The sequence below is a fragment of the Neophocaena asiaeorientalis genome, unplaced genomic scaffold, assembly GCF_003031525.2.
Source record: "Neophocaena asiaeorientalis asiaeorientalis breed wild unplaced genomic scaffold, Neophocaena_asiaeorientalis_V1.1 scaffold400, whole genome shotgun sequence".
In the NCBI taxonomy this organism is placed as follows: domain Eukaryota; kingdom Metazoa; phylum Chordata; class Mammalia; order Artiodactyla; family Phocoenidae; genus Neophocaena; species Neophocaena asiaeorientalis.
The window spans coordinates 4149694-4163485 of record NW_020175089.1 but is presented as its reverse complement, the minus strand read 5'-3'; the positions used below and the strand labels follow the sequence as shown (position 1 = coordinate 4163485).

At 45.3% G+C, this 13792-nt stretch overlaps 1 pseudogene; it reads right to left on the bottom strand.

Annotated features, from left to right (window-relative positions):
- LOC112412532 (solute carrier family 25 member 51-like) overlaps nucleotides 1-13374 on the bottom strand; it is a 26343-nt pseudogene extending 12969 nt beyond the window's left edge.
- Nucleotides 13375-13792: the final 418 nt, after the last annotated feature.

Genomic DNA, 13792 nt, shown 5'->3' with positions numbered 1-13792 from the left:
TCTTCTGCTTCTGGGACCCCTATAATTCGAATATTGGTGCATTTAATGTTGTCCCAGAGGTCTCTGAGACTGTCCTCAGTTCTTTTCATTCTTTTTTCTTTCGTCTGCTCTGCAGTAGTTATTTCCACTATTTTATCTTCCAGGTCACTTATCTGTTCTTCTGCCTCAGTTATTCTGATATTGATCCCTTCTAGAGTATTTTTAATTTTATTTATTATGTTGTTCATCATTGCTTGTTTTATCTTTAGTTCTTCCAGGTCCTTGTTAAATGTTTCTTGCATTTTCTCTATTCTATTTCCAAGATTTTGGATCAACTTTACTATCATTATTCTGAATTCTTTTTCAGGTAGACTGCCTATTTCCTCTTCATTTGTTAGGTCTGTTGGGTTTTTATCTTGCTCCTTCATCTGCTGTGTGTATTTCTGTCTTCTCATTTTGCTTATCTTACTGTGTTTGGGGTCTCCTTTTTGCAGGCTGCAGGTTCGTAGTTCCCATTGTTTTGGTGCCTGTCCCCAGTGGCTAAAGTTGATTCAGTGGGTTGTGTAGGCTTCCTGGTGGAGGAGACTAGTGCCTGTGTTCTGGTGGATGTCTTTCTGGTGGGCAGGTCCATGTCTGGTGGTGTGTTTTGGGGTGTCTGTGGACTTATTATGATTTTAGGCAGTCTCTCTGCTAATGGGTGGGGTTGTGTTCTTGTCTTGCTAGTTGTTTGGTATAGGGTGTCCAGCACTGTAGCTTGCTGGTTGTTGAGTGAAGCTGGGTGCTGTTGTTGAGATGGAGATCTCTGGGAGATTTTCGCCATTTGATATTATGTGGAGCTGGGAGGTCTCTTGTGGACCAGTGTCCTGAAGTTGGCTCTCCCACCTCAGAGGCACAGCACTGACTCCTGGCTGCAGTACCAAGAGCCTTTCATCCACACGGCTCAGAATAAAAGGGAGAAAAAGTAGAAAGAAAGAAAGAAAGAAAGAAAGAAAGAAAGAAAGAAAGAAAGAAAGAAAGAAAGAAAGAAAGAAAGAATAAAATAAAATAAAGTAAGGTAAAAGAAAATAAAGGTTTTTTTTTAAAGTTTTAAAAATTTTTTTAAAAAGCAAGGAAACAAATACAAAAAAAATTGACGGATAGAACCCTAGGACAAATGGTTAAAGGAAAACTATACAGACAAAATCTCACACAGAAGCATACATATACACACTCACAAAAAGAGGAAAAGGGCAAAATGGATCTTCCCGGACCGGGGCACGAACCCGTGTCCCCTGCATCGGCAGGAGGACTTTCAACCACTGCACCACCAGGGAAGCCCCCTTTCTCTTCTTTGTTCGCACAGCTCCCGGGGCTCAGCTTTGGATTTGTCCCCGCCTCTGCATGTAGGTCGCCAGAGGGCGTCTGTTCTTCACTCAGACAAGACGGAGTTAAAGGAGCCGCTGATTCAGGGGCTCTGGCTCACTCAGGCCGGGGGGAGGGAGGGGTACGGAGGGCGGGGCGAGCCTGCGGCTGCAGAGGCCAGCGTGGGTTGCACCAGCCTCATGTGCGCTGTGCGTTCTCCCGGGGAAGTTGTCCCTGGATACGGGACGCTGGCAGTGGCAGGCTGCCCAGGCTCCCCGGAAGGGAGGTGTGGAGAGTGACCTGTGCTCGCACACAGGCTTCTTGTTGTAGGCTGCAGCAGCCTTAACGTCTCATGCCCGTCTGTGGGGTCCGCGCTCTTAGCCGCGGCTCATGCCCGTCTCTGAAGCTCCTTTAAGAAGCGCTCTTAATCCCCTCTCCTCGCGCACCAGGAAACAAAGAGAGAAGAAAAAGTCTCTTGACTCTTTGGCAGGTCCTGACTTTTTTCCTGTCCTGCCATTTTAAAACACCTTCCAAAGCTGAATGCCTGGGGTTTCCATAGTGATGGAAAACAAGCCTCCATTGCCTGGTCCACCCCTGCCAAGACGCTGGTCACCCTAAATCTTGTCATCAAGAGTGCTAGCCCAGACGTGCAGCTGTTATGTGCAGGGAGGTGGAGAAGTGCAGCCCTAATGGGGCAGCCTGGCCTTGGGAAGGGGAGAGATGTGGCTCTGTGGTTGGTGACTCTCAACCAGGACACTGGGCAGCACTGATTCAGAGAACAGAGTGTTGGGGGGGGGGGGGGGTCTTTTCTTCTTTTTTTTTTTTTTTTTTTTTTTTTTTTTTGTCTCTGTTCTCCAGCTCCTCTGAGAAGCAGATGCCAAGAACAGACTAAACTTGCAAGGATTTTGATTAGAGGACACAACTGTATGAAAAGAAAATGATATTGGAGCTTCAAAAGGCTAGGAGAGCTGTCAAACCACGATGAGAGTCTCATCACCAACAGGCACAGAAGGGAAGACAGTGGGAGTGCCCCAGCCCCCGGGTCAGTCAAAGGAAAGTTCGGCAGAGCTTTTGGGAGTCTTTGAAACAAAGCCAGTCAACAAAGAATTCTCCTGGCAGGGTGTTGGATTTGGGATCTCCCCACACTCTGGAAGAGAGCTGACCTGGTGGTGTGGCTTGGTGCAAATCCCAAAAAATGGATTCAGAGCACAGTCAATTCTACTCCAGCAGTGGGAGGTGGGCCACAGGGTCTCAGGTATGGAAACTGGAAACTGCAGAAGAAAGTGAGGCTGAGAGAGCCCAGAGGTTCCTAGGCGTCCAGAGTCCAAAGCTAAGACCAGCCAAGAGAACACCCACTGCAGTTCTGGGAAGTTCCAGTTCTAGGAAGAACTAGAAGACCTTGCTGGTGGGATAGTCTTAAAAGGGAGCAGGCAGGTGGGGCCTGAGCTGAGTGATAGTCAAGAAAGAGGTTCTTTTCTATTTAATTTTTAAAAAATCAGTTATACATTCACTTGGAACCAACGAATGATGTGTCAAATATCTAAGGGGCTTTGTTTCAGAAAATAGCAACTCTGTACCTCTTTCCTCATATCCAGCCCCCTCAGAAGCCATTTTCTCCACTGTGAGCTGAGCCACGGAAGTCTTCTCCTATGTTGTCTACCTGGAGGGTGGGGGGAAAGCGCTGGCTACCCCTTATTCTGTGAACTCTTAGGTCCATGAAGGATTGCTGCATTGGTCATTTGTTGCAACAATTTATTGACAACAGTCTTGACACTTAACACAGTTTTCTGTGTGTATACCTTTTCATAGCGTATTAAGTGAGACTAATTTTCACTTATATTGCTGATTTTCTTTTTTTTAATTAATTAATTTATTTATGGCTGCATTGGATCTTCGTTGCTGCGAGTGGGCTTTCTCTAGTTGCGGCGAATGGGGTCTACTCTTCATTGTGGTGCACAGGCTTCGCATTGCAGTGGCTTCTCTTGTTGCAGAGCACAGACTCTAGGCGTGGGCTTCAGTAGTTGTGGCTTGCAGGCTCTAGAGCACAGGCTCAGCACTTGTGGCGCACAACTACTTAGTTGTGGACTTAGTTGCTCCACGGCATGTGGGGTCTTCCTGGACCAGGGCTCGAACCCATGTCCCCTGCATTGGCAGGCAGGTTCTTAACCACTGCGTCACCAGAAGATCCTGCTGATTTTCTTAGGAATTGATATTCCTTATGGTAAAACACTGATAAGATACATATCAACCTTGGAAAGTTGGAATGGTTGACTTGCTTTATTTTATTGAAAAGTATGAAATTCTTCTTCCTTTAGAATAAGGAGAAAAAAGGAGGGGGGGTCAGATTGTGGTTCTCATTTTTCCACTCTCTGCACGGTCTTACTGTAATTTACATTCTTTCACTCTCTTTGAGTTTTGCCCTGTAGCCATATCACTGTTCTAAGCCGCTGTCTGTTTAGGCTGATACTAGAAGACTTAGAACAGTTTTTCTCACTCTCCAGTATGGGAAAGACCCATATTATTTCTGAATAAGTTTTATTTCATGGTACCTCATTTGTTTCAAATTGAGGCAATAGACTTCTGATACCCAAAAAATCCAATTTAGTAGAAGCACACACATGTGGTGTTTGCTCTAACTATACTTTTTAACACTATGAAATTTAATAAAAGGGATGGTTTTATACTGAAGCCACTATATTTCAGCTCAAGACATGAAAGAAGCTTGTTATAAGGTCCTCTCACTTGTGAATAATTCTGGAACTTTAATTTTAAGGACAAGAGGTAAAGAAGTGCTAAGAGGCATGGTGAGAGTCTTTCTCTCTGGTTTCCCTCTCTACAGCGCCTGGCTCAGATCAGCTTCTCCTTTCTCCTCAGTACGGTGTAGAGAACATCCCAGACACCCAGCATGTAATTGTGGAATTATTTCAGATGTAAATTAGGGTTGTAGTCAGGCTTTGGAAAAACTTATATTTCATTCTTTTGTGACCTCATCTTTTCTAGTCTCAGATTAAAAAAATTATATGTGACTACTGAGAACATTTCCTTTTTTCTGCCTATGCATTATGTCTCTCTTCTTACCTTCTCAGAATGGTTGTGAATCCTTAAGGACAAGAACAAAACATTATCTCTATGTCTCTTCCAGCAGCACGGAGTGTTACACACTGAGTATTTGATGATGGGTCAATGATGATTTATTCTTTATATGTGCATGTATTAAGGTGAAAGAAGCCAATTCTTTTTAAGAAGGGAAAATCTCTGTTGCTTACCGGGCAAGTCTGTTGTCTATCTTAATTTATTGTTATACCCATAGCTCCAGGGATGGTATTTTATGGGTGGGAGGTAATAAAATATTTTCTAAATGAATCATAAATGAATGAAAGTTGATATTTCAAATAAACACCAGTAAAAAAAAATTGATAATTGCATAAATAAGTCCTAAATGGCCTGTCATCAGAGCTAATAAAATATTTTGAATGTCATTTGCTCTACAAAATAATGAGGATGCTCTGGGCCAGATGAAAGGCCTGTCCATCCACCTAAGGCCCCATAAGAGTAGGAGTAGGTGGTGGCTTGACCACAACTGGAACATTCTGGAAGCTCTGGTGTTGTGGACCCCTTCTTGCCTTGCAACCTTAAAGTTTCATGTCTTTGCCTACTCAGTTATGTCTGAGGGGGTTTCTGACTCTCGCTTTGCATTGTTGCCATCAGCTGTATGGATTTGAGCTCTATCCTTGTTGATGCTCAACTGGCAGACGCTTAAGTACCTGGAAGCTTTGAGCCAGTACTCAGTTGTGGGCCAGGAGTGGCAATATGAAGGCAGCTGTCATTCATTGGCAGAGATACAGAATAAGATATTGTCCTTCCCCTTAAAATTAAAATCCCACATCAGAAAGTGAATATTTATTGAGCCTTTTGCCAGTTCTCAATATATTGCCTCTCAGTTCCCAATTCACACTTCCATTCCTGCTGTGTGATAGTGGTTGGGATTCATTTCAGCAATTCTCATACAGGAAGCACAATGTTAGGTTTATTAATAGGGGGTGCTGGATGAGCATTGCAGGAGGAAGGGACTTCTCATGCTGGTTCTGGCAGTAACTGGTCACTGGTGTGGGTGTGTCCTTCCTTGGGTACAGTCCCTCAGCTCTACCCTATAGAGTTTTCTTTCATCTTATCATTTATCATAGCTTAATTATTCTCTCTTACCATATTAAATAAGGGAAGTTTCTACATTAAACTTCCCTTATTTAAATCACTCTGTGGTTTCTGTATGATTGGACCCAGACTGCCATAAACATTTATTATGTGCTTAGCCCCTTTGTAAGTATGTTACAGGCATTTCCTTATTTGTCCCTGTAACCCTATGATGTAGGTGGTTCTGTGGGTCTCATTTTTGAATGAGAAAACTGATGTCCATTGACATCTAGTAACTTGATGAAGGATAAAGTGAAAAATGTGAGATGCATATTTGACAATCAAGTGGAGATCTCAAGTAGGCGGTTGGCTCAAGTAGGATCAGGAGGGTAGTCAGGGCTGGAAGTAGAAATCTGGGAGCCATTAGTGTGTAGCTAAGGATCCTAGTCTATGATTCTAAATCTATACATTAATCCAAAGTCTCTTTTATGCCACCATTGATCAGCCAAGATGGAGGAAGACCCCACTTTATATTTTTAATACTTTTTAAAATATATATCTTCTTAATATTTTAGTGAACTTGATATTATTATGCCAACTTGAATACCATACCAACTGTAAGAGGAATGGTACCTGGATGTTTCCTGGGTGATCAAAATCCAAGTTGGGATGTCCTACATTTTCAACCAGGACAAGAATGAGAACTACTAAAGAATCCTCTTTCTTACTATCACCTCTAATTCCATTTTCTGCACAGATTCTTGGATATAAGTTAGCATAATATTCAGTGCTCAGAGAGCCAGTACGGCCATGTAGGTGGAAGGGACTAAGGGCAGAAGGATTAGTGACCAGATGGAGATTAGGAATCATGATCTTATTGATCAAACTTCTGGCTTCAAGCATCCTTTGCCAACAGCAAGAATTTTAGAGCTGGTTTATACTCTGACTAAAGGCAAGGGAGCCATGGATGGTGTTTGAGCTGGTGAGGGCGCAGTGGAGCTGAGCTGGATATGGGTTGGGTTGGAGGCATGAAGCAGGAAGGGAAGGCCACATCACCTCCAGGGAGTGGGAGGTTGCTGAGGGCAGGACTCAAAGCTCACTCACATCTGGAGTTTGGATAATGCCCTCTAAATATTTGCTGATGTGTCTTGGATAGAATAGAATGGGGAAAGAAAAGGATAAGACAAGATGGAATAGAAGTGAACTAAACATCTATGGAAGAGGACAACACAGGGCACTTGGGGCACGGGAGTGGAGAGGAATGCAGCAGCCTGTGACAAGTGGTCTGGGGAATATCAGAGGCAGAAAGCACACAAGTGAATCAGAAACCTCTTCCATTCGCCCCACCCCACCCCAAACAACAGCCAGCCCACAGGTGTGACTCTGTGCCTTGTCACTGAAGATACCAGCCAAGGGCTCTGATCCACCTACTTGTCCATTTTCAAACGGAAATGCTGAACCACAGAATAAGTGGAAGAGGAGCCAAAACTGTAGAACTGAGCACTGAAGATGTTCAAGGATGCAGGAGCTTGCAAGGTGTATCCCTCCAAGACGAGGGAGGCATCCTGAGCTGTAAAACAAAACTGCTTCCTTGTAAGATGGGGCATGGGGTACACAGGTCCTGTAGGTACTTCCCTCCACTTGGCACACAGCAGCAGGAGAGAGAGCCCCATGAGGCTCCAGAGACAAGTGATATTTGCGGGAAGTAGTTTGTTTGATGGAGAAAAGGGAGTCAGCTTATTCTTGTGAACAGACCTACAGCTGCCTGTCACTATTAGCAAGGTCTGTTACTCTGGGGTTGGGGGTGTAAAATTAAATGTGGATCTTTCCTGTGAACCAGCAATTCTGTACCTAGATATATAAAGGGTCATTCTCAAATTGCTAAAAACAATTCTCATATAAATAAATGGTAAGTATATGTCATAATGTTATTTAACCCATTAATGAAGAAAGCAGCATAATTCAAAATTAATTCAACAAGGACACGAGAACTAGTATTTATATAATCTATTGAAAAAGAACTGCTGAAATAAAATTGCTAAATTCTATACCAAATTGATTACTGGCCTACAAGGCAATAATATTTTAACGCTTTGTGTTATTATCTCCTTTATTAAATATTAAAAAAAATCAATACACCTAACCAGTTTTCTACAAAGTTCACCTTTAACATTAGAACCCTAATCAACTGCAAAAGTAAGTCAACAAAGTTTCATTCCATGAGAGTCAGATGACCTACGAAGAGGCTTAATTAAATGTCACACAATCATCTTCTTATCTTACTTCAAATTTTTGGATAGTTATGCTAAATAGTCACATAATCCATAGCAATTCTTGCACACCTGCCTTATTTGGACACATTTGGATACATTTGCAAGATTGTTCAAAACAGCATTATCTTCATTAGCAAAATCTAGAAACTACTGAAATGTTAAGAGAGCAATACATCAATGAAAAGGAATAAGTACATCTACATATTCCAATATGGCATAATTCCTCAATGTAATTTTGACATTATTTGACTTTTTATTATGCAATATGTCTTGCTTTGGCCAATGTGATTAGTGGACATGACACAAACATAAGCTAAAATGAACTTGCATGTTTGGTCTTGTTCTCTTGTGCCATCCAAAGAGCTTGCCTTGAGGAGCCATAGATTCAAATAGATCAGAGACATGTGGACCAGCTCTGGACAGAGCCTGGACCCTGAACCCCAGCCCAGCTTAGCCCCCTGACCTCTCAGTTACACAGCCATGAAATAAATTTACTTTGTTCATTGTGGCATCCCACTGGGATTTGAGATGGTTTATTATGCAGCATTATTGAACAATAACTACCTAAGACAGACATACAGACTAAAATCATTGATATGTAACGTTCTAGGACATGCAAACACAGTTAATGAATTCTGTGAATATACCAAAAAATGTAGCAAAACTACAAAGCAAAGCAAATTATTAATAAACATAAAATTCTAGATAGTGGTTACCCTACATGTGAGGGAGCTATGATGTGTGGGGGCACAGAGGATCTCAAGGATAATGGTGGTTTCTTTCTTAATCTGAGAGGTGGGCACACAGTTTGACTTATTAGTCACTGTAGCTTACTATATATATTATAAGACCTCTCATATACACTATATATTTCATTTTCCTTCACATGGAAACCACACACAAAACCTTGAATTACAATGAAGTGTATTAGAACCTGAGACACAGCCCACATGAAAGTTTTAAAAAGTTTAGTACAGGTAAACTCAATTCATTCAAATACGAGTTATCACAAAAGGTTGAGCACAAAATTTAATGAGACCTGAAAAAGGAGGACAGGAAAATCATTTTTTTAAAAAAATGTTGCCACAATGCAAGAAAATATGACCAAATACTTTCAAATTACAGAGTTTATGAAGCAATTAATACTAAAAGAGGCAAATGTAGAGATATTTGAGACTAGGGAAGAAATATTAGGGGTAAAGGATGAGATGAAAAGAGAGCTGAAGGAGTTTTTTTTTAAATAGGAAAAAATCAAATTACTAACAATATTTTAGTCTAAGAGCAGAGAGTTTGGGGAAAAGAGGAAGTTCTTTTTGTGCCATGTAGAGCTATTTGTGTCTTAAAAGCATGGGAATTTGTCACTTGGATTTTGGAAAATGCTAAAATGCACCTTTCCTACCCCCACCCCATGTTTGAGTCCCCTTGGCACTATCCCTGCAGCAGTGTTTGGGCCCCCATGCCTGGGAGACCCCACACTGATCCAGGTGTCTGCCTTGTTCTCAGACAACCTTCTAGCTCCCTGTCTTTCCTCCAGCCAGTCCTAGCTCTGCATGCCCAGGCCACAGGAACATCAGAATTCTCCAAACCATGCCTATATTCTTCTTTCCCAGTATAAACTTGGTTCCCCTGGGCACTGCTGCTCTGCTCCGAAGGTTTGAAGCCCCAGAACTCAGAGCCCCCAGCTCCTGTTCTGACTCCAGTGCCACCACACCGGGTCTTCCCTGTAACCTCAAGGCTCCATTCTCCCTTGATTCTGTTGCTCATATCTGGACATTCCGCATGGACCAGGATGAGAGGGGACATGGCAGTAATGGAAGAGGCAGTAGGTGAGGTTTGTTTACCATCACCATGGAAGCTTCAGTCCATGGGCACTGGGTGGGGCTTAGGTGGCAGGTTAGACAGCCCTCCTCAAGCCCCCTGCTCATCCCAGCTCACTGGGAGTACTCTTGGACATTAAGAATCCCTGGGAAAAGCCCCCTGTGTTACGGAGCCCTGGTTTCAAGGGCTTACCGCACTAACTCCATGTGATCTTGAGAAGGCCATCCTCTCTCAGCCCAATTTTTTTTTACCTCTAAAGCATGGGACATTTCCTGACTCCAGAGGAAACAGTGGGCAGGTGGGATGGAGTGAGAGACAGGCCCAGGTGGAAGAAACAAGGAACATTGTCGGGATGTTTCACTAGGTGGCACAGACTTAGAGAGCAAGCAGATCCAGGGAGATGTCTGTGGATGAGTCACAGAGGGAGGAATGGGTGCAAAGGTCTCAGTGAGACCCAATCAGAGCAGGAGCTGGCTGTGGCCAGGCAGTCATTAAGAGGAGATAAAAGGCTCATGCCAAACCCTGGGACAAGGCAGAGAGAAGTCTGGGCACAGAGACTCTCTCCAGCCTTTACACTTCTTCTGACACATTTCTTCCCAACACCCTGCAAATGTGACTCTGCTGTTGAGTCCACCTGGGGTGACCAGGGTGCTGGGAGGCCTGGGTAGCCAGGGTGAGAACGGCTGATTCAAGAAGATGAGAAGCCATGGGGATGAGTAGGGCAGCAGGCGGCACCTCAGTGTGAAGCTCAACACAGCAGGTCCATGCCCTCTTCAGGGTGTCTTGTTCCCCTGGCCACACCTTGGACCTTGGATGACAACTACTTAGTGACATTCCCTAATCAACAAGACATGGAGAAGAAAGGATGGAAACATCAGTAAGTGAACTAAATGAGGTCTCTCACTCATGGAGAAATATGAGAGGACACGAGAAAATGAGTCTTCAGGGGGAAGTGCCTATAGCTCAGATGTATTTGATCACATTAGAGCCAAAAACACCAAAGCTTCACCTTAAACCTGGAAGACCTCTCATTGGAAAGCTGCAGATGGAGAGGATAAGATTGGGTGGCTTTTGCTCACAGACCTGGGCCAACTTTGGTTGAAGTCTCAGGAGAGCCTACAATGACCATTTTTTTTCTTTTGGTAAATTCCATAAATGGACAATAATAGCAGGGGATCAACAATGGATTTAGTAGAAGCTCAAAAAAGTCACCACAAAAATACAGAAAGGGGTTAAAATCTTATCAGATTATGAAAAAAAGACAAACCAGTAAGGAACCTTTTGAAAATATCACCATGGCTCATGCAAAAAAGCAAATTCCAGAAAAGAATGGTAGGAGGTGAGCATAAGCTCTCCAGGGAGGTGAGCCACTGGAAAATAATTACTCTGTAAGACCCTGTGAACAACCAGCAAATGAGCTCCAAAGATAATGGGAATGGAAGAGGACAGAGAATGAAAGTCATGGTCCAGCAAGAGAAATATTTCAAAGACCAAAACCTGTGATAACATCTCCAGGACGATCTGGTCATGAAACCCTTCCAGAGAGGTCCTCAAGCCCAAACTCAACGTTTGGGCCAAAGACAGACACTAGCAAGGTCCCTTGCCCCATCCTGTGCCACCTGCAATGACCTTCTCCCCTTTTAATGAGAGAGATGGGCTTAGAATGTAACTTGGGTTTGAAGGTGGGCGTCACTTCATGTCCAGGTGATTATAACTTGATTACAACTTAAGCGTACATGAAATACATTCACATATTTTGTTTCGTGTAATTAAAACAAACCTGAACAAGCACACCAATAACCTCGCCTGGTGATTCTCACTTAGGAAATGGACCCACTGGTTACATCAAAAGTACTCTGACTTGGAGAGTCTGGAGGAATGACACTTGCCCGGCTGGGTGGCTGTTGAAGAAGGTACTTGACCTTTACCTCATTTGACCTCACAAGCTGTACAACTGTGGCCAAGCTCTGAGAAGTCATCCTGCCCCAAGTCCCTCCTGGTAGCAAGGTGCAATGAGGAGTAAAGCTCACCCAGAGCCCCCAGTGCTGCCCAGGGTCTTTGCATGGAGATCAGTAGAGACCACCCAGCACATCAGTGGAGTCAGTTCTTTTATTATCATCCTTCTGGGGAGGAGAATAAAGGCACAATGAGGTTAGTCAAACTTGCCCAAGGGCACACAGCCAGTGGGTGGCCCAGCCAGCCTTTGAAGTCAGCATCTGATGAGCAGCATCTGGAAAATGCTGGTTCTTCAGACTCCTTGCCCTGCCAGCTCTCTGCCCCACTCTCAGACTGTCCCTGGGCTCACGGCTCAGAGAAGGAGGAGGAGGAGAAGGCTGAGGTCTGAGAGCTCAGAAATGGACCCAGCAGGCCCAGCAGGGGCTGCACCCAAAATCCAGGTTTCTCTGGGTCCAGGCCCTTTCCTGGCAGACATGAAGGCTAAGGCCAGGGTGGCAGCAGAGGGGAGTCCTGCTGGGCAGAAGTTTCCAGGGGAAGCCAGAAGGTGCAGAATTTCCCCAGGGTCAGCCAAACCCAGGTGGGAGGCAGCATCTGGGGTCCCATGGCCTCCCTCAGCGTGGGAGCCTGAACCTGAGGCCCCAGGAGGGGCATGGATCCCCCTTCTAGGAGGAGGGAGCCAGCCATGCAGCCACCTTCAGCTGCCTCAGCATCCAAACTGGTTCAACACCTGTGAATTGGCAAAAGGAGAGTGTGAAAGGCCTGAGGGCTTCCGTGATCCCTACCGAGTCTCTGCTGGTTCCATCCATGGGTCTTTCCCTGCCTTCCTCATTTTCTGTCAAAATGAGAGGCTAAGATGGACAGGGCAGGTAGTGGAGAGAGCAGATCTCAGGACCAGCCCTGTGTTCCCTCCTCTCCCAGGCAGAGTGGCCAGAGTCACTTGCTCAGGCAGGAGTCACCTGGGCCCAGCGTCTGGGACACCCCTCTCTGATGGTCCCTCTTGGAGTCTGACCACTTGATGCATGCAACACCATTGAGCACCAGCCAGAGCAGAATCAGCAAGAACAAGGTCAGTCTGAGGCCTGCCTGCTGACTGTTACCTTTGCAAATCCTTCCCTGTTTCCTGAGCATTAGGTTTTTCAGACATATGAGGATTCTAAAAAATAATATCACAACCAGCAGGTGAACAAAAGTTTCATTTTGTTTCCATGACTCTGGTCCCCTAAGGGTCAGGAAAGCAGTGACCATATTCCCGTTTTCTAAACTACAGGGCCCAGGCCCAGGTGGGTGGTGGGGAGGCTTGCATCCTATGGCCACCTGGGATGGCAGAAATCAGGTATTTCATGTGGGAAAATGGGTCCCTAGATGGCAGGAGTGGCCTTTCAGCAGATGTGGAGTTGCACCTCTGTCCCAGTCTATGCAGATCCGAGAGGTGCTGGGGGAGGGCACTGGTCCCCTGTCCTCATCCCAGGGGAACACTTCAGCCACTCCAGTGGCCTCCTTCTGCTCTTGGGCTGCAGGGAGGAGAGCAGAGGTGTGCCTGATTGTGGCCGCGTCTCTGTGTGTCTGCTATCGGCATGCATGTGTGCACGTTTCTGTGGTTTGTGGGCACAGGCTCAGCAAACCACCTCTTAGCTGAGTGCCCAGCTGATTCTTCTCATCAGCTCAGGAAACCATCCTTGTGGGCCCTTTAAGTTCTGTGGCCCTGGACTGTGCCTACCGTGCCCACTGTCCCAGGGCCCCGCCAGCCTGCCTGTGGCTGTGCTGCCTCCACTCACCTTCTGCCCCAAGACATTCCACACAGCATCTTTCCGCACAGAGGACAGAGGACAGTAGCTCCATGTCCAGGGATGGCTCCCACATCACCGCTGAGCGACATGCGTCTGCCCTGCTCACAAGATGCTCTGTGCCTGCTTCCTTCCTTTACGTCATCTGCTGACATGTGTGGGGTGCTCCCCAGGGCCTGGTAGTGCTCTAAGCCCGTTCCATTGACTAACTCCAGATCCTCGACTCACTCCCACACAGAAACACTGTCATCGCTCCCACTTTACAGATGAGGAAATGGAAGCACAGAGAGGTGATATGAATTCCCCAGGCCCGGGGGTCTCTAATGGGGGAGCTGGTGTTGGAACCCAGCAGTCTAACCCAGAGCTGGTTCCCTTCCCCTCTGTGTGGACCATGGAAGCCATTCCAAGAGCTGGGCCAGCTCATTCAGGCCCTGTCTTTACCTCAGATAAGTTGGGTGGCTGGGATGAGGGGACAAAGGCATCTAGGCTGCAGATCTTGGCCCAAATGTC